Here is a 21,087-nt window from a genome sequence, read left to right on the forward strand (position 1 = left end):
ACTCAACTTTCTTATACTCAGAAGAATCAGGCATTTCATAATAATAAAACGTCCAAGTGACTAATTATCACTTGACTGAGAACTAACTTAATTTTCGGTTAGGAATTTCAGTTGAAACATGAGTTGTAACTCATGACTAAGACGAATCTAAAGCTATTTAACTGTCTATATTATTATTCTGAGTTGCAAGTAGTAAAATCTCAGTTGTGAATAGCAACTCAACTAGAACATCCAGATACAATGCAATGGTGTGAAACTCGACTGAGAATTAAACTAAGAGTTAGCGAAAATGTAAATATTTCTCTCTCCGCTCCATAAAAAATAAAATTTAAATATAGGTAGACACTAAATAGTATCTAAATATAGATTCAAATTTCCACGAAGGAAAGTTGTGGAAAACTACAACAAAAAGGGGTGGACGAAAAGGAGAAATATTAGCAACTGAAGAATAATGGTGTAGAAGCAAGCAACACACAGCCTGGCTGCCGCAGGTTGGGTCTCCATCCATCTGCATCATCATCTTGCCTTCTCTGGTAACTCCCTTAAAGTGCGATGCAGAAACCGCATTGGAAGCCGACCTCAGAAATGTAAACACGAAAATGGTGTCAGGTCGATCTAGATCCAACAACCTGAAACATGGCCAGAATGTCACGACATTTGCATGTGGCACGCTGATGCAGCCCATGCATATGCACCATTTCTGAAGATAAAACCAACATCCATGGGCTCTCTCTCAGATCCCATCTTCTGATCTTTAGCTTCACATCAGGAGGTACATACATGTTCTACAGCTACGCCCACATCCATTGTACCCATACCACAACAGTTCAACCCAACAAAAACAGAGCGGTGTCAGTATCATGTAACACCCATACCGAATGTCCCAACGAACAAAACCAAGACCATTCGGGATGGTCAGTCATAGTCAGAATCCGACGTCAGCCCATCGTCAGGACTGAGGGCGCGGACCATCCTTGCCAGGTGCTCAGCCAAGTCCTCGATCTCCTCCTTCCCGAAGCCCCAGTCGCGGAGTATCTGGGTGCCCAGAGCGCCCCTGGCCACGCCGAGCTTCTGGAGGCTCAGCGAGCGCCTCTCGATGAAGGGCAGGACCGCATTGCTTGATCTCAGGCGTGCCGCCATCGGTATCGACTCGACATCGAGCGAACCCTTTGGCGGGGTTCCCTCGGAATGGCTCCCGACGATCTCGCCATGCCGGCCAATGTTGCTCCTGAAGAACGACGGGAACGGGAGGGGGATGGGTAGCGGGCAGGGTGACACTGAGAGATGGGAGAACTTTGGTTTTGTGGCCCTGCGTTCGTAGGCTGCGCACACAGAGTCCTTCACTTGTGATATCGATGCTCGTTGCCCACCTGTATCAACAAACTTATATGAAGTACTTGTACTCTAGATGTAAATGTACAAATTCAAGTAGCACTGTAGCCAACAAGTGACAGTAGACAAAGACAGAACTCAACTACTTATGTAGCATGGCAGATAGCAAGATTAAATGGACCAAAAGGCATATGATGGCAAACCTGCACGCAGAACTCCATGAACCACCAGCGATTCAACAGAGTAAGGATCTTCTTCTTCATCGCTGATTTCAGGGGTTAGCGAGTGCAGGCTCTTTATGTTCCACAAATCATTTCCATCTGGGAATTAAAAGTATGCAGTTAGCAAAAAAAAAGTATTGAACTCTACCTCAAGTCTGACCAAACAGGGTGTATGATGTACCTTTCAAAGAAGGGGCAGGCATTGCTACATCCAGAGCAGTAACCTTGTTCTGCCTACCCTGATCCGATATTATGTGCGCGAGTTGACGTATGTCGATATTACCAGATGAATGCGCTAAGTTTGAAGCCGGGCCGGCATTCTGTAGTCTAAATGGTACGGTTATTGTATGTATAGCTGCAGCGGAAATGGCACTGGAGTGGAATGGTTTTGTGTCTTGTATAGAAAGGAAGGGTGACAGATAACCTGATGACAACAACAATAACAACAAAAAAAACAACATCAAAGCCTTTTTCCCAAGAAAGTTGGGGTATGCTACAGAAGAACAATAACCTGATGAAATGGAGTTAAATTTTAATTGTTTCCTGAACAATTCAGAGTAAGCTCTCTTATATGCTCTTGAAATAATTCAATATGGATATTCTGAGCAAAATAAATAAATAGACAGATGCTTAGTTAAGCTACTTCATATAGTAGGATGACATGAGCACTAAGTTCACGCACAGAATATACAATGTGTTGTATTTCATGTAAAATGCGATCAAATGCAATGTTTTCAGCATAAGATCAATGCACAGGAAATTAGATAGATAGCAAGCTACTGGAAAGAAGTATGATACAGCCACAGAATGAATAATTGGACATGATATCTTCCAGCAAATATATGAGAGTTCACACATCTAATCATGCTACAAAGTGAAACTCTCAGAGAAGAGAAAACCGGTAACAAAAACTTTCAGAGAAGCACAGAATCACATCAGACAGACTGGTCAACGAAAGCATACTTTGACTAAGAGTAGGCAGTCCAATTGGAACCACCAAACTGCAAAAGGACGAAAGCTTTGAAAATGAAACAGCGTCATGCAACGATCTTGTTATGGTCTCCCTTTGATTCCTCGCTGATCCATATGTAACTGGATCCCTCACACAATAAAGCAATACGGGTGTGTTTGTGTAATCATCAGCAATGGTTTCCAAAAACTGTGCAGCTACACTAGAAAACCCTCCTGAATCATCCACAACAAACTGGATACCCTGTAGTAAATTACGGATTAATTCATGACCTCAACAAAATGCCAATCAGAGAAGTCATATGAAAATCACAGTTTACATAAGTAAGCACAAAACATAGTATAACTGTAATTACTAAATAGAATATTTGCTGATAGTTTATGGGGAAAAGATATAGGACCTGAATATGGTCGCATTCTTCAACAAAGAACCTTAGCCTCTCATTCATCTCCTCCATTTGAGACCATTCTGAAACTACCTCCCTTGCAGTCCCAAAGTTATCAAACTTTTCAAAGTCTGTCCATGACCCATTCATTTCATATAAGCTTTGAGGGTGATACTGAACCTTGGTATAGTCAGTCCAAAAGTTGACGTCATTCTCTAGGCATTCGACTAGGTCCTTATCTTGTACATTTGCCTGGGAGTTGTTTCCACCACTGCTAATGCTTGCGATCTGATCTTCAGCTAAGCTTTGCAGAAACAAGTTCCGTCCATGAGGTTTTGCTACCGATCTTGTCACATTTCCAGACCTACAATAATTAGAACGGACTCAGCAAGGTAATTTTCTGAGGCTCATGCATTTTCACTGATAGGCGCACTCTCTAACTGGAGTTAATCATGAGAATCAGCATGTAAAACTCGTTCATAGAATGATTTGTACGGAAGCTATCAGCAGTTAATCCCAAATCTGAATGATAGTGTTTGAGCAGAGTATGCAGATGCCATGCAGAAATTCTGAGAGCAAGCTGGATGAGTGTATGCACTATCACGATCTCCAAGATAATCATATTATTTATACAGCAAAGGCTAGAGGTTGCAACAATTAGCCAAACATATGGGATATGTCCTTGCTTTGGAAATTTAACTCTGTTCCGTCGATTTGCACAATAAGGTATAGATATCAAAAGTTACTGCTATGTAGTCTGCAGTTAGTGCATTTCTGACCCAGTTGAACGAGCAATCCAAAACCGCACCGAAACAACCTCGTGCTTCTCTTTAGCTCATAATATAAATGATGACCACGGCAAAAGAAAATCTAGGCATGGCGGACCACAGTAAGCAAGGCCGGCACGGAGAGAAATTCAGGCGAAGTTGGAGTGTGACTTGCCATGTGGTGATGTTGAGCTGCTCCGAGGCGGCAGTACTGAGGCCAGGTGCGCCGGAGCAACTTAACGAGCCAAGAGACCCTGCAAATTGGTGACAAGACTATGTAATGTACTTGGAGCGAATTCGGCACCAGGAGCTGTAAGCTTGCTACACATTGCTATGCTTGGTGAACAATTCGGCACCAGGAACTGTAAGCGCATATAGAGAGAAATTATAAGAAGAGAAGCAGCGTTACCGCGAGAGCCAACAGAGACCAGACGGGGGCAGTAGGTGGGGACGCCCTGTGGAAATTCAGGATCAGCAGTGCGGCTAAGCGGGATCCGATGGATTGAAAGGATGCGTGATTCAGGATTCGGCGGGGGTTCTACCTACCTGGAGCGTCTCGCCCGCGCGGTACAGGACGTCCATGTCGAGCGGCGCGGCCCTGAAGGCGGCGTCGGCGGCGGGGTCGTCGGCGAGGCCGAGGAGCTCATCCTGCAGAGCGAGCAGAGGAGCGGGGGTTCAGTGGTAGAGGTACAGGGTTGTCGGAGAGAGGAGGGGGTAGGGTTGCGGAGGGGCGGCGGGGACCTGGAAGTTCCAGAAGTGGGAGCCGACGAAGTTGGCGTGGCCGCCGACCTGCACCGTCACCACCTCCCTCATCTCCCCCGCGCGGGGGTGCGACGGAGTGGGGAGGCTGCGTGGCGGAGAAATCAGTTGTTGTCGTCTGCGCAGCCGGAGAAGAGGAATCGGCTCACCAAGAGGTCGGCGGTGAGGTTTCCAGTAGGTTTGCTCGTCGGTCGGAGATGTCGGCGGCGCCGGCAGTGGACTCCTCGGCGGGGTTAGGCGGTCGGCGGTGTAAGAAACGGTAGAGTGAAGGGGGAACGAGAGGCTGAGGGCGACGGCGGCGGTGGAGGGAGGAGAAATCAGTCTGATTTTTTTTTTTTTGATTTGAGGGTAGAAATCAGGGCGAATTTTTTTTAAATAATACGAATTTTTTATGTAAATGTAGGAATAGCGCGCGATTTAAAAAAATTTCAAAAGTAGGATCTGGTTGGCCAGCAGCCGACCGATCGGACAGCCGCGGGCCGATCGGCCAACTACAGGCCGATTGCAGGTGGGCGCTGTACCTGCCCAGCCGACAGCACCCTCAAAGCTGTGCATGGCTTTCCACGCGCTGCCGCAGGGCCGGCCTCATTTTCTTCCCACGCGCTGACGCAGAGACACCCGGCCTCCTTCTCTCTTCTTCCTCCTCTCTTCTTCCCTGCTCTCTTCCCTGCACGCAAAAACACATCTCGAAACTTCACCATTTTTGCAGATCCCTAGTGATTTAGCCGATAAAACTTCACCATTTTGCTGCTATTAGTTGAGGGAAGCCCGATCTACAGATGGGTTAGGTTTTGGAGACGATTGGTGGTGCTATTTAGCAGCAATGGTGATGAAGTGGTGGAGGTTGGTGGTGGAGGTTGGTGGTGGTGTTAGGGGCCGAGCTGCTGCCGGTTCGTGGTGGTGCCGAGCCGCTCGTGTGTTGTTCGTGCTGCTCGTGCTACTGCAGTTGGAGAGGCTGCTCACGCTACAAGGGTAAACCCTAATCTTTGCATAGTAGTGTTAACTGTGTAGGTTAATGTGGGGTGTTGTTGGTGTTAGTTTATTTATGTGTTGTGTAGTAGTTACGTTTGTTGACGCGGACGGAATTTTTTTTAGGTGAGCAAAGACGACAGATGTAGTGAAGATAGTATTTTACTATGGTATGGGTAGTGTCCGATCAAATGAAATGGGAGTTAATCTGAGTGAGTTCAAATATGTAGAGATGAATATGACTCGCTCCTAGAACATGGACAATTGAGCAGGTGAAGGATTGGTTGACAGAATGTTTCGGGCTTAATCTCCGAAGTGCACACAGTGGGTGTGCATGCATTATGGACTAAGTCGGTATCAAACATTTTATGGTATCCGAGGCCCGTAGATGATACCTCTAAGTGGGTGAGCTGGTTAAAAGGATCCGAAAGGAGAGAAACTAACCCCGTGGCATTAGTTCTTCCGGTGGCGAAGGAGGTAGCGCCTCCTGAAGGCGGTTATGGTGGAGGAGGTGGTTACGAATCAGGCCAAAGCAGTCAAGCACCCGGCGGTGGCGGTGGTTACGAGCCTGAACAGAGCAGCCATGCGGAAGATGTTTATAGTGGCCAGGGTGATGGTTACACAGGAGAAGACGGTGAGGTTGATGGTGACGAAGAAAATGGATACATGCAGAATCAGATGGAAGAGGAAGATACACAAGGTGAAACTGATGATGATGATTCGGATGAGTCTGATGGGGAGGAGGTGCCTATTCCTGGTAGATGGAATCACAACTTTTCGTCTGCAATGACAATCAATGATGGCCTTGATTCTAACTGGGAGTATCACCAGAACAATCTCGCCGTAGGGACCATGTTTCGTCGAAGCGACATATGCGGGATGCAATAATTAAGTGGGCAATGGCGAGCCGGAGGGAGCTGAGAACAACCGTGTCATCCGGAAAATACCCGACGATGGAATGTGTGGACATCAATTGTCCCGGAAGGGTGCATGGGTATGTTCCTAAGTATGACACAATATGGCGTGTGAGCGACTTTGTGCCGCACGGCTTGTGAGCTTGTAAGTATCCGCAATGATCATTGCAACCTGTCGTCTAATCTCATAGCCCGACTCGCCGTACACCGAAATAGTGGAAGGGCAAGCCATGAGAGTAAACGCCATACGGAAGAATGTTAAGAAGCATCATTTTTACACCATTTCTTATGGCAAGGCTTGGAGGGCTAAGCGAGAGGGCGATGGAGATGAGGTTTGGTTCATTTCGAGACGCATACGACGCCGTTGTTCGTATGCCGCGTACGCCGCAGGCGAGGAATCCAGGAACATATGTGAACATCCAGGACATGTTTTTGCCGGAGTCCCCATCTTACAGGGTTCTGCATAGAGTCTATTTCTCGTTCGGTGTATGCATCGAATCATTCAGACACTGTCGACCCGTGTTATGTGTCGACGGCACGTTTCTGACCGGTCAGTACAAGGGTCTGATACGTCCAATTTGCATCACTATTTTATATCATAATTTGCTGTTATTCATTGATATATTTCATATTGGGACACAATACTTATGTTATTTCATCTATTTTGCATGTTTCATCATTATTGGAGGATTGAACACCGGAGCCAGGATTCTCGCTGGAAAAAGCACCGTCGTAACGCAATATTTCGGAAGATCAACTCGTGGAAGGAAATTATACCAAAAATCCTATTTTTCAAGATGACGAAGGAAGCCGAAGGAGGAGCCAGGAGGAGCCGGGTGGGCCCACACCCTAGGGCGGCGCGGCCCATGCCCCGGCCGCGCCGCCACGTGGTGTGGAGGGCCCACGACCCCTTTCGCCTCCTTTTCTTCGCGAAAACCTTCGTCCCGAAAACCTAAGCCGAAGGGGTACCTCGCGAAGAGTTACAGCCCGCCTCGCGGGGCGGAGAACACCAGAGAGAAAAGAGCTCTCCGGCGGGCAGTGAATCCGCCGGGGAAATCCCTCCGGGAGGGGGAAATCGACGCCATCGTCACCGTCATCGAGCTGGACATCATCTCCATCACCATCATCATCATCTCCACCATCATCACCGCCATCTCCTCCGCAGCACCTCGTCACCGCCGTAGCAATTTGGGTTTGATCTTGATTGTTTGATAGGGGAAACTCTCCCGTATCTATTCATACTTGTTGTTGATGCTATTGAGTGAAACCATTGAACCAAGTTCATGTTCAGATTGTTATTCATCATCATATCACCTCTGATCATGTTCCGTATGATGTCTCGTGAGTAGTTCGTTTAGTTCTTGAGGACATGGGTGAAGTCTAAATGTTAGTAGTGAACTATGGTTGAGTAATATTCAATGGTGTGATATTTAAGTTGTGGTGTTATTCTTCTAGTGGTGTCATGTGAACGTCGACTACATGACACTTCACCATTTATGGGCCTAGGGGAATGCATCTTGTATTCGTTTGCTAATTGCGGGGTTGCCGGAGTGACGAAACCTAAACCCCGTTGGTATATCGATGCAGGAGGGATTGCAGGATCTCGCAGTTTAAGGCCGTGGTTAGATTTATTCTTAATTACTTTCTTGTAGTTGCGGATGCTTGCAAGGGGTATAATCACAAGTATGTATTTAGTCCTAGGAAGGGCGGTACATTAGCATAGGTTCACCCACACAACACTTATCATAACAATGAAGATTATTTAGCCGTATGTAGCGAAAGCACTAGACTAAAATCCCGTGTGTCCTCGAGAACGTTTGGTCATTATAAGTAAACAAACCGGCTTGTCCTTTGTGCTAAAAAGGATTGGGCCACTCGCTGCAATTATTTCTCTCGCATTTTACTTACTCGTATTTATTTCATCCGTTACATCAAAACCTCCCGAATACTTGTCCGTGAGCATTTACAAGTGAAACCTTCATCGAAACCGCTTGTCAACACCTTCTCGCTCCTCGTTGGGATCGACATTCTTACTTATCGAAGATACTACGATACACCCCCTATACTTGTGGGTCATCAAGACTATTTTCTGGCGCCGTTGCCGGGGAGTGAAGCGCTATTGGTAAGCGGAATTGGTAAGGAAAACCTTTACTGTTGTGCTGATTTTATTTCTGCCTGTTATTATAAGTCATTATGGAGAGATCTTCTCTTCATTTTCTATTTGGGAAATCTACTACTACTGCAACGGTAGTGGATGAGGCGCCGTGTGAGGAAGTAATACCATATAAAATACCTACGAAAATTATTGAACATGTTATGGATAACCGCTATGAAGGGGATGGAACCGTCCATCCCGGTGATCATTTACTCGTTTTTGCATGAATTATGCGGGTTATTCAAATGTGCAGGTATTGCTATGGATGAAGTGAGGAAGAAATTATTCTCCTTATCGCTGTCCGGTAAGGCGGCGCATTGGTATAAATTACTCGGATAATGGGGATTCTCTTGAATGGAATGATATTGTGCCCCGGTTTTATTCTAAGTTCTATCCTCCAAGTGAAATTCATAAGGATCGGAATCGCATATATAATTTTTGGCCTCATGATGGAGAGAGTATTGCCCAAGCGTGGGGGAGATTGAAGTCTTTGATGCTCAAATGCCCCATTCATGAGCTTCCTGGTAATGTTATTATTGATAATTTCTATGCAAGACTTTCTTTTCAAGACAAGACCTTGCCGGATACTTCTTGTTCTGGATCATTTACACGCAACAAAGAAGAGTTTAAAAGGGACCTTCTTGATCGAATCCAAGAAAATACCGAAGGTTGGGAGAACGACAAAGGTAGAGAATCGTGTATAATTTATGATTATAAATGCATTGAAGCTTTTATGGATACCGATAAATTTCGTAATATGAGTGCTACATATGGTCTTGATTCTCAAGTCGCCGTAAATCTTTATAAAGCTTTTGCCTCTCATTATGAATTGCCAAAGAAGAATTTTGATAAGTATCATGAACCGTATAAAGATAAAATTGATTCATCTATTAATAAGTGTGTTGTAATTGAAACCGCCGATCGCGTTATTCCCGAAGCTTATATTGAAAAAACTCCTTTTCCCGCTAAAATGAAAGAGTACTCGTTATAAATAGTGCGGTTCATAAAAGTGAAAAGAAACCCGTAGAACCCGAAGAACAAATAAAAGTTGAACCTCGTCGTTGCAATAGTTAAAGATCTTGTGACCGAAAATGTGGAGGATGGTCATATTATTTTCTCGTGAAGATGCTTCTAATATTGTTTCACATCCTAATAAACCCAAACAAGCTAGTGTTCCTATGATGTCCGTTAAAATTGGTGATCATTGCTATTATGGATTATGTGATATTGGTGCAAGTGTTAGTGCTATTCCGTATGAGCTTTACACGGAGATTATGCATGAAATTGATTCTTGTGAACTTGAAGAAATTGATGTGGTTATTCAGCCGGCTAATAGAGAAACTATTTCACCAATTGGTATTGTTCGAGATGTGGAAGTCCTATGCGGTAAGATTAAATATCCCGCTGACTTTTTGGTACTAGGGTCCGCTCGCTAGTGATTATTGTCCTATTATTTTTGGTAGACCTTTTCTAAATACTTGTGGAGCTATTATAGATTGCAAGAAAGAGAAAATTTTGACTAAATTTGCTGGTGAATCTTATGAGTTTAACTTCTCTAAATTTACTAAAACTCCTTATAAATCTGATTTGCCTAGTAATGATTTTAAAATGGAGCAAAGGTGCATCTATTGTTCTTGTTCCTAATAATCCTTTGCAACGAACATCCGGAGGATAGCGAGAGTGAAGTTTTTAGGAAAGAAAGAGAGGAGCTTGAGGAGATTTTTCTTCGCCAACCTATTCTCAAGCATGATTTACCTATGGAAGATTTGGGTACAACACCGCCACCAAAGGAAGATCCTGTTTTTGATTTAAAGCCTTTACCCGATAATCTTAAATATGCTCATATTGATGATAAGAAAATATATCCCGTTATTATTAGTTCTAAGCTTTCGCAGTTTGAAGAAGAAAGGTTATTGGGAATATTGAAGAAACACCGAGGAGCTATTGGCTACACTCTTGATGATTTAAAGGGGATTTCTCCATCTATTTGCCAACATGCTATTAATATGGAAGATGATGCAAAGCCCGTTGTTGAACCTCAACGTCGTCTAATTCCGAAGATGAAGGAAGTGGTAAGGAATGAGGTATTACGACTTCTTGAAGCCGGTATTATATATCCTATTGCCGATAGTAGATGGGTTAGTCCCGTGCATTGCGTTCCCAAGAAAGGAGGTATGACCGTTGTGCCTAATGATAATGATGAGCTCATTCCTCAAAGAGTAGTTGTAGGGTATAGAATGTGCATTGATTTTCGAAAAGTTAATAAAGTTACTAAGAAAGATCATTACCCTTTACCATTTATTGATCAAATGCTAGAAAGGTTATCTAAAAATACTCATTTTTGTTTTCTTGATGGTTATTCTGGGTTTTCACAAATTGCTGTTAAAGCTAAAGATCAAGAGAAAACCACTTTTACTTGTCCCTATGGAACTTATGCTTATAGGCGTATGCCTTTTGGTTTATGTAATGCTCCCGCTACTTTTCAAAGATGCATGTCCGCTATTTTTCATGGTTTTTGTGAGAGTATTGTAGAGGTATTCATGGATGATTTTTCTGTCTATGGGAATTCATTTGATAGTTGTTTGCGAAATCTTGATAAAGTTTTGCAGTAGATGTGAAGAAACTAATCTTGTTCTTAATTGGGAGAAATGCCACTTTATGGTTAATGAAGGAATTGTATTGGGACATAAAATTTCTGAAAGAGGTATTGAAGTTGATAGAGCTAAAGTTGAAGCAATTGAGAAGATGCCCTATCCGAGGGATGTTAAAGGTATTCGTAGTGTTCTTGGTCATGTCGGGTTTTATAGGAGATTTATTAAAGATTTCTCCAAGATTTCAAAGCCTCTTACTAATCTCCTTCAAAAAGATGTACCATTTGTTTTTGATGATGATTGTAAGGAAGCTTTTGAAACTCTTAAGAAAGCCTTAACAACCGCTCCTATAGTTGAACCCCCGACCGGAATTTACCATTTGAAATTATGTGTGATGCTAGTGATTTTGCCGTAGGCGCCGTTCTTGGACAACGAGTAGATAAAAAACTCGAATGTTATTCATTATGCTAGTAAAACCCTTGATGCTGCTCAAAGAAATTATGCTACAACCGAAAAGGAATTGTTGGTCGTAGTCTTTGCTTGTGATAAATTCAGATCTTATATTGTTGATTCAAAAGTTACTATTCATACCGATCATGCCGCAATTAGATACCTTATGACAAAGAAAGATGCTAAGCCGAGGCTTATTAGATGGGTACTTCGTTGCAAGAATTTGATTTACATATTGTAGATAGGAAAGGTGCCGATAATCCCGTTGCCGATAATTTGTCTAGATTGGAAAATATTGCTTATGATCCCGTTCCCGTTAATGATAGTTTTCCAAATGAACAATTGGCTGTAATAAAGGTGAGCTCGCGAGACAGTCCATGGTATGCCGATTATGCTAACTTTATTGTTTCCAAGTACTTGCCTCCAACCTTTTCAGCTCAAAGAAAGGAGGAAATTCTTTTATGATTTGAGGCATTATTTCTGGGATGACCCACACTTATATAAAGAAGGAGTGGATGGTATTATGCGAAGATGTGTCCCCGAATATGAACAACAAGAGATATTGAGTAAATGTCATGGTAGTGCTTATGGAGGACATCACGCCGGAGAAAGAACCGCGCAAAAGGTTCTACAATCAGGTTTTTATTGGCCAACTCTCTTCAAAGATGCAAGGAAGTTTATTTTATCTTGTGATGAATGTCAAAGGGTTGGTAATATCTCCAGTACGCAATGAAATGCCAATGAATTATACTCTTGTTATTGAACCGTTTGATTGTTGGGGATTTGACTTCATGGGACCTTTTCCCTCTTCGGAAGGTAACACTCATATACTTGTTGCCGTTGATTATGTTACTAAATGGGTGGAAGCTATACCTACAAAAAGTGCCGATGGTGAGACCTCTTTAAGAATGCTTTTAGATATTATTTTTCCTAGATTTGGAGTTCCTAGATATATTATGACCGATGGAGGTTCTCATTTTATTCATGGAGGTTTTAGAAAGACTCTTGCTAGGTATGGTATTAATCATAGAATTGCTTCCGCTTATCACCCTCAAAGTAGTGGTCAAGTAGAATTATCAAATAGAGAAATTAAATCTATTTTGGGAAAGACTCGTTAATAAATCTAGAAAGAATTGGACTAGTAAATTGAGAGATGCACTATGGGCTTATAGAACTCGCTTATAAAAACCCCATGGGAATGTCACCTTATAAAATGGTTTACTGAAAAGCTTGTCATTTACCTTTAGAGTTAGAACACAAAGCTTATAGGGCCGTTAGAGAATTAAATAAAGATCCTAAACTTGCCGGTGATAAGAGGTTGTTACAATTAAGTTCTCTAGATGAATGGAGAAGCGAAGCTTATGAAAATGCTAAACTCTTTAAAGAAAAAGTTAAAAAATGGCATGATAGGAGGATCATCAAAAGAGAGTTTAATATTGGGGATAAAGTCCTATTGTATCGGTCTCGTCTCGCATTCTTTGCAGTGGAAATTACTCTCGAAATGGGAAGGACCATATGTTGTCGAGGAGGTGTATCGCTCAGAGCAATCAAGATTAGCTCTCTCCAAGGCAATGCTACGCAAGTGGTGAATGGACAAAGACTCAAGCATTATATCTCAGGTGATTCTTATAATGTTGATGTTGATATTATTCGAGTGGAAACACCGGAAGCTTTCATCAAAGGACAAATTGACAGTCCGCCAGAACTCGACTTTGAATAGGTAACAGTACTGGTAATGAAAAGTACGCAATTTACTTTCCGAACTATATTTTTGCTGTTTCTGGAAAATATGAGAAATTACGAGTTCGAAACGGAGTGGAAAGGACGCACGAGGGCGTGGCACCATAGGCCGGCGCGGCCTAGCCAGGGCCCGCGCCGACCTATGGTCTGGCCGCCCCGTCGCCCCTTTCCGACTCTGGTTCGATCTGGTACTTTCCTTTTGTCGAGAAAATTTTTGCTATATAATCCCCCGGACCCCTGGAGGTCCGTATATCGTGTTTTCGACGTGTTTTGTTTCGAGCTGTTTTGCCAGGATCTGTTTTTAGCCTAGAAGCACCATGGCACCCAACAACAAGGGCAAGGGGCTTTCGGAGGAAGAAGTGAAGGAGGTGCCATCAAGACAAGAGCAGCAAGAAGGAGGGAGCAAGCAAATCTTGGTGGGATCTATTGACACTCGACGTTCTTTCTCTCATAACCTGCAGGGACCTTTACCACCAGCTCTTAGCCTCGACTCCTTCCCCAAGATGGAAGAGGTTCTACGGACTACCGATGAGTTTTGTGGTCAATACCGGACTCTGAGAAGAGAAGTGGAGATACTCAAGGAGGAGAATCACCGACTCCGTAGAATGTTGGGATACTACTTGATGCCCGTCACAGGTTCGCCATCGCCGACTTCGGATAACAATGAATCTCTTCGAGACTTAGTGCAGATTTGCCAAGCTGAGAAGCCGAAGCCGAAGGAGATCCGTAAGAAGCGCATGAGGGATTCATCACCACCATCACCAAAGGAGTAATTCATCATCGGTATTGGCATCCCCTTGGTTTGTTCCAAGCTTGGGGAGTGCCGCGGTATCACATTATCACTATCTTTTACTTTTATTGTCAAGTAGTGTCATATCATGAGTAGGGAAGTTATCATATGAGATGGGTTGTGTTTGGAAGTATCTCTCCTTTAGTTGTCTATGTATCCCTTGGTGCGAGTTATCGATATGGAATATCAATGAGAAGTCTTATCATTTACATACTGCACATCTTATTTTAGTTTGCACTTTCTGCCATATGATTCGTCTTGTTGTTAGTATAGGTATCACTTTGGGAGCATTGAATAAATCTATTTGGTTTTGGCAAACTTAGCATTGGTCAATAGCAACAACGCTTTGAGGTTTAAATAGAAAAGAGAAATACATGTAGATGTTTCATTGTCTTTCTTGTTAGCTCATAGCTCATTATTCTGAAGTTAAAATTGTTTGTGCTCACAAGGAAGATGCATGATTGTTTCTATCATATGTATATTTGTTTGTTTCCCTCGACTCTTATGCTTGCTAATTAACCTTGCTAGCCAAAGACCTGCACTGAGAGGGAATACTTCTCGTGCATCCAAACCTTAACCCAAACCTATGTCATTTGTGTCCACCATACCTACCTATTACATGGTATTTTCTCGCCATTCCAAGTAAATACTTCATGTGCTACCTTTAAACAATTCAAAACTTATTACTTCTTATTTGTGTCAATGTTTTATAGCTCATGAGGAAGTATGTGGTGTTTTATCTTTCAGCCTTGTTAGGCAGCCTCCACTAATGGACTAGTGGCTTCATCCACTTATCCTATAATTTTGCAATAAGAGCCGGCAACGGGGTTCCCAGCCCCAATTAATTAACTTTCATTAATAATTCTCTTCACATATTTTGCCCCGATTCATCGTAAGCAACTTAATTTTGCAATAGACACTCCTCCATGGTATGAGATTGTTGGAAGGCACCCGAGGATTCGGTTAGCCATGGCTTGTGTAAGCAAAGGTTGGGAGGAGTGTCAACCCTTAAATAAACTAAAATACATGTGTAAACAAAAGAGAAGAGGGATGATCTACCTTGCCGGTAGAGATAACGTCCTTCATGGGAGCCGCTCTTTGGAGGTTTGTTTGGCAAGGGGGTTAGAGTACCCGCTACCAGTCGTTGACAACAACAAACACCTCTCAAAATGTTACTTTTATTATCTTTATATGATTTCAAAACCGAAAAAGCTCTAGCACATGATTTAATCCCTGCTTCCCTCGCGTAGGGCCCGTCTTTTACTTTATGTTGAGTCAGTAAACCTATTTCTCTCCATCTCAAGCAAGCATTTGAGTAGTTGTGATCAAACCATTATATTGTGATTTGCTACATCATGTCTTTTATTCTTTCTTGTTTAGTACAAGTTTTACCTTGAATGAATATAGCTTTGCAAGTCATCAATGATTATGAAGAGACCATTATGATTGAGTATGCAAGATTACCATCACTGTTAATATGAGAGCACCGCTCAATAGATGAATATAATTTGTTAAATGTTCTCTGACCAAGAACAAAGTTTGCCATCACCAATTATGATTCCTTATGCACCTTTACTTGTGATTACCTTATACTTGTTTCAAGATTGAGTTATATGAAGAAGTTGTTTACTATAATGTCTTGTGAGAATGAATATGATGCTTCTTGTCCGTATTTTGTTTATCGACTCTTCACTCCATAAACATGTGGTCATGTCTATCGAGTTCGGCTCGCTTGGGGACAAGCGAAGTCTAAGCTTGGGGGAGTTGATACGTCCAATTTGCATCACTATTTTATATCATAATTTGCTGTTATTCATTGATATATTTCATATTGGGACACAATACTTATGTTATTTCATCTATTTTGCATGTTTCATCATTATTGGAGGATTGAACACCGGAGCCAGGATTCTGGCCGGAAAAAGCACCGTCGTAACGCAATATTTCGGAAGATCAACTCGTGGAAGGAAATTATACCAAAAATCCTATTTTTCAAGATGACGAAGGAAGCCGAAGGAGGAGCCAGGAGGAGCCGTGGTGGGCCCACACCCTAGGGCGGCGCGGCCCATGCCCCGGCCGCGCCGCCACGTGGTGTGGAGGGCCCACGACCCCTTTCGCCTCCTTTTCTTCGCGAAAACCTTCGTCCCGAAAACCTAAGCCGAAGGGGTACCTCGCGAAGAGTTACAGCCCGCCTCGCGGGGCGGAGAACACCAGAGAGAAAAGAGCTCTCCGGCGGGCAGGAATCCGCCGGGGAAATTCCCTCCGGGAGGGGGAAATCGACGCCATCGTCACCGTCATCGAGCTGGACATCATCTCCATCACCATCATCATCATCTCCACCATCATCACCGCCATCTCCTCCGCAGCACCTCGTCACCGCCGTAGCAATTTGGGTTTGATCTTGATTGTTTGATAGGGGAAACTCTCCCGTATCTATTCATACTTGTTGTTGATGCTATTGAGTGAAACCATTGAACCAAGTTCATGTTCAGATTGTTATTCATCATCATATCACCTCTGATCATGTTCCGTATGATGTCTCGTGAGTAGTTCGTTTAGTTCTTGAGGACATGGGTGAAGTCTAAATGTTAGTAGTGAACTATGGTTGAGTAATATTCAATGGTGTGATATTTAAGTTGTGGTGTTATTCTTCTAGTGGTGTCATGTGAACGTCGACTACATGACACTTCACCATTTATGGGCCTAGGGGAATGCATCTTGTATTCGTTTGCTAATTGCGGGGTTGCCGGAGTGACGTAAACCTAAACCCCCGTTGGTATATCGATGCAGGAGGGATTGCAGGATCTCATAGTTTAAGGCTGTGGTTAGATTTATTCTTAATTACTTTCTTGTAGTTGCGGATGCTTGCAAGGGGTATAATCACAAGTATGTATTTAGTCCTAGGAAGGGCGGTACATTAGCATAGGTTCACCCACACAACACTTATCATAACAATGAAGATTATTTAGCCGTATGTAGCGAAAGCACTAGACTAAAATCCCGTGTGTCCTCGAGAACGTTTGGTCATTATAAGTAAACAAACCGGCTTGTCCTTTGTGCTAAAAAGGATTGGGCCACTCGCTGCAATTATTTCTCTCGCATTTTACTTACTCGTATTTATTTCATCTGTTACATCAAAACCTCCTGAATACTTGTCCGTGAGCATTTACAGTGAAACCTTCATCGAAACTGTTTGTCAACACCTTCTGCTCCTCGTTGGGATCGACATTCTTACTTATCGAAGATACTACGATACACCCCCTATACTTGTGGGTCATCAGGGTCAAATCTTGACCGCCATTGGAATGGACGGAAACAATCAAATCGTGCCACTCGCTTTTGCTTTCGTGGAGAGTGAGAACACCGAAAGCTGGTTATGGTTTTTCAGTGCGTTGAAGATTTCAATTGTAAAGGACAAGCCGAATGTTTGCATCCTTCATGACAGGCATGCAGTATACCGAAAGCTATTAAGACACCGAAAGAGCCCGGGCAAGAAACTCCATGGATTGACATTGAGAGCCGTTGGTGCATGCGCCACCCGGGGGCCAATTTTTACACACAATTCAGGAAAAAGGACCTTATGAATGTCTTCAAGAGGCTGTGCATCCGTAACTAGCAAGGTGGAAGTATAATTTTTTGCGTAGCAAACTGCAGGAGTTGACGAAGAAACAAGTTGTGGAGAGGAAAGCAGCTCGAGATGCAAACATAGCAGCACATATGCAGGCCGTTGCAGCAGGAACAACAGCGGTAGAAGCACCAGCTTATGAGGCACCCCAAGGTCTGTGCGACTTGCCCGGATTTGACCCGCCCGGAACAAGGAGAAGGCAGGGAAGGCAGATTAAAAACTTTGAGCAAGTGGATAGAGCATGAGCCTACGAGAGAGGTGGTCTTTGTTGCACGATACACATGGAGCTAGATACGGTGTCATGACAACCAACCTCGCAGAGTCGTATAACTTTGTGCTGAGAGGCAATAGAGCTTTGCCACTTACAGCTATAGTAGAGGGTATTTTCATGGGCACAGTTAAATATTACAGAGAGAGACGTGAGAAGGCTCGGATGCACATGCTGAACAAACCAGCCACTCCATATTGTTCGAAGATTATGGAGTACATGCATAAGAAGAAGGAGAAAGCTAAGCATCTCCCTGTTGTTCAAATTGGTAACGTGTTGTTATAGCTAACATTTTTTTTTGTTCGTTGTAGGTTTCACAGTTCACAGCACCGATGAGTGAGGCACAAATCACTAGGAGTCTCGAGGCATACCTTATGTGGCTGCTTGGGAAGGTGATGTTCACAGAGAACCATCAGACCACCATCAGCAGGCGCTACATCCCGATTGCGCAGGAGATAGCAGAGGCTACAACCGCCGACGACATCATACCGCGGAGTTGGGGTTCCGCGGTTCTAGCAGCCACGTACCGAGGTTTGTGCAATGCTTGTACACTTGTCTCCCCCAAGTCTGGCCTTCTTGGCTACCCACTATTGTTGCAGCTATGGTCGTGGGAAAGGTTCCCAATTGGTCGACCAGACATAGATGCTGAACGCTCTTTCGAGGCAACCTGGTTCGATGATGCGGACCACATCGACATGTCTACGTTTGATATAATTTGGACACGTCGCGAGGTACATGTAATGACTATATTTCTGTTGTAATTTATACTACTATGTGTGTACCTGACTATAGTTCTTTTTCTGTCCGCAGAGACGATTTGCTCGCGACTGAGTCGGGAACTGCTACCCTGCGTTCACGGAGCAGTTTGACGTGCTTGATGATAGGGCGGTGATTTGGGAGCCCTATACGGCGGCAACGAGTGCATGCAAGATACCCCGGCGGGATCTCAGTCCTCCGCTATAGAGATTCTACGTATCGGATGACACAATCGAAGATCATCTTCGATGTGTCCGTGGAGGTAATGGCCCAGCAGAGGATCATGAGACAGTTCGGTTCTCGCTAGATGGTCGATCCTCCTCCACCGATAGCACCTCTCCCTGCCTACGTCCACAAGTAAGTTCAGAGCGTCGCTAAAGTTAAGATTGTTCATCATGAAGGGTTCGACTTACAGCACAATAATTTTCTGCAGGTACAACAGGAAGGGTACGAGCCACTCCTCGACATGGTGGCTTCAGCGCGTTGGCTCGTATGTTGATGAGTGGCTGACCGCGACAACACACCTCTGGCGACATGATGAGCAGTTTAGTCCACAGGAGTTTGAGGCATATCTGCAGAGGTACACTGCAGCAGCGCGAGTGCGCCTCATCCCACCGATAGATCCAGCTGAGGCGCCTCCAGCGTCTATGTACGATATGTACCCGACTCAGTCCACAGCCGGTAGTCGACAGCACGCGGTACGTACTACTTTTCTATTCCACCAACATACGTGTCGTTTATATATATATTGGGTTCTACGGTTCATATGCTACCATGATCTACCATGTTTTTGCAGGGCCAAATGACTTCAGACTTACAGGATGAAGTCGCTCAGTACACACGTCAAGTGTCCAGTGGGCCTCTTCTGCAGCCGCGCGACCAGCAGGTGTCCTGGTTGAGGCGTCTCGAGGAGAAGCTACGCGGGATCTACTCGGCTATCACGTGCAGCCGTAGTTCCGACGTCGTTCAGCGTCACCTCCTTCCACCGCGGCCCTCCACACGACACGATCCACGGCCTCGTGTCACGCCGACGGCGACACCCAGACCACCACCCCCTGACCGAGCAGGAGGTTCGTCGTGGCAACAGCAGCACACTCCTTCGTTCGACGACTTTCACGTCCAGCATCATGGATCACGACCTCGCCTCACGTCGACGGTGACACCCAGACCACCACCTCCTGAACAGGCTGGAGGTTCGTCGTGGCAGCAGCAGCAACACACTCCTTCCTTCGACGACTTTCAGTACTATCAGCAGCAAGCTGCTTTCGACGATTGGCAGCAGCAGCAGGCTCCTTTCATGGGAGGAGCAGGATACTCGCAGGGTATGTACTATTCTAGCTATTCTGTTCCGTATAAATTATACTCCACTTAGTTTGACATCACTTATGTTTCGTGCCACAGGGTACACACAGCACACTGCATCTAATCCTTCATGGGGAGCTAGTGATGAGGACGCTGAGCACATGGAGTATTACAACACGCAGCAGAACTATGTCGGTATGCAGACTCCTCCACCAGAGCCCACACAGAAAACGCAGTACGACCCCGAGTCCGGGTCCTGGATCCCTGCTCGCAACGTCAGGGCCCCGAACAGGTTCGGTTGGACACCCCGTGTTACGCCACCCCCACGATAGCCCAGACTACGCCGTCCCCCTGGCTGATGTATCACCTATGTATGACACATTTATGTATGCATTACTCCTGTATGAGACATTTATGTATGCATGACTTACGTATGAGACATTTATGTATGCATGACTTATCTCGCGCTAGCATATTTCATTTCGTGCTACAAGGGATGACTTTCGGCGGAAAGGTTGAGCGGGAAAATTGGGCGGCAAAAAGTGGCGGGAGATTTCAGCGGGAATAAATGGCGGGAAAATTGGGCGCGAAAAATTGGGCGGGAATAAATGGCTGGAAAATTGGGCGCGAAAAATTGGGCGGCAAATTTCAGCGGGTAACACTTGAGCCAAAATTTCGGACACAACAATTTTGCGGCAAATTCATTTCACATTAATACTAAAACTGAAATAAAGATACATTGAAGTTGTAATTAAAATACGCCTTATCACTACAACAGAATTTAAGATACAATGACAAACTAAAACTGAAATTAAGATACATAGCTAGTACGACACATCACACTACTTTCCCTGCGTCCACCGTGGCCATTTTCCAGACTTGTCGCCGCGTTCTTCCGCCGCTTGCGCCTCGGCAGCTCTTTCCCTTAGTCTCTTCCTTTCTCGCTTCACGAGCCTCCCCGCGCACCTCTTCCTCTCGCAAACCTACGTGCAGCCTCATCATCCATCCTCTTCCGATTCACCTCGCGATTACGAGCTTGTTCCGCCCTAAGTTTCTGTATCTGCCTCTCTCGCTCTGCTTTTTCATTAGCACG

At 44.4% G+C, this 21,087-nt stretch overlaps 1 pseudogene; it reads right to left on the minus strand.

Annotated features, from left to right (window-relative positions):
• Positions 1-785: 785 nt before the first annotated feature.
• On the minus strand, positions 786-4,493 carry LOC124654339 (annotated as a pseudogene).
• Positions 4,494-21,087: the final 16,594 nt, after the last annotated feature.

This window comes from Lolium rigidum, chromosome 5, assembly GCF_022539505.1.
Source record: "Lolium rigidum isolate FL_2022 chromosome 5, APGP_CSIRO_Lrig_0.1, whole genome shotgun sequence".
Taxonomy (NCBI): Eukaryota; Viridiplantae; Streptophyta; class Magnoliopsida; order Poales; family Poaceae; genus Lolium; species Lolium rigidum.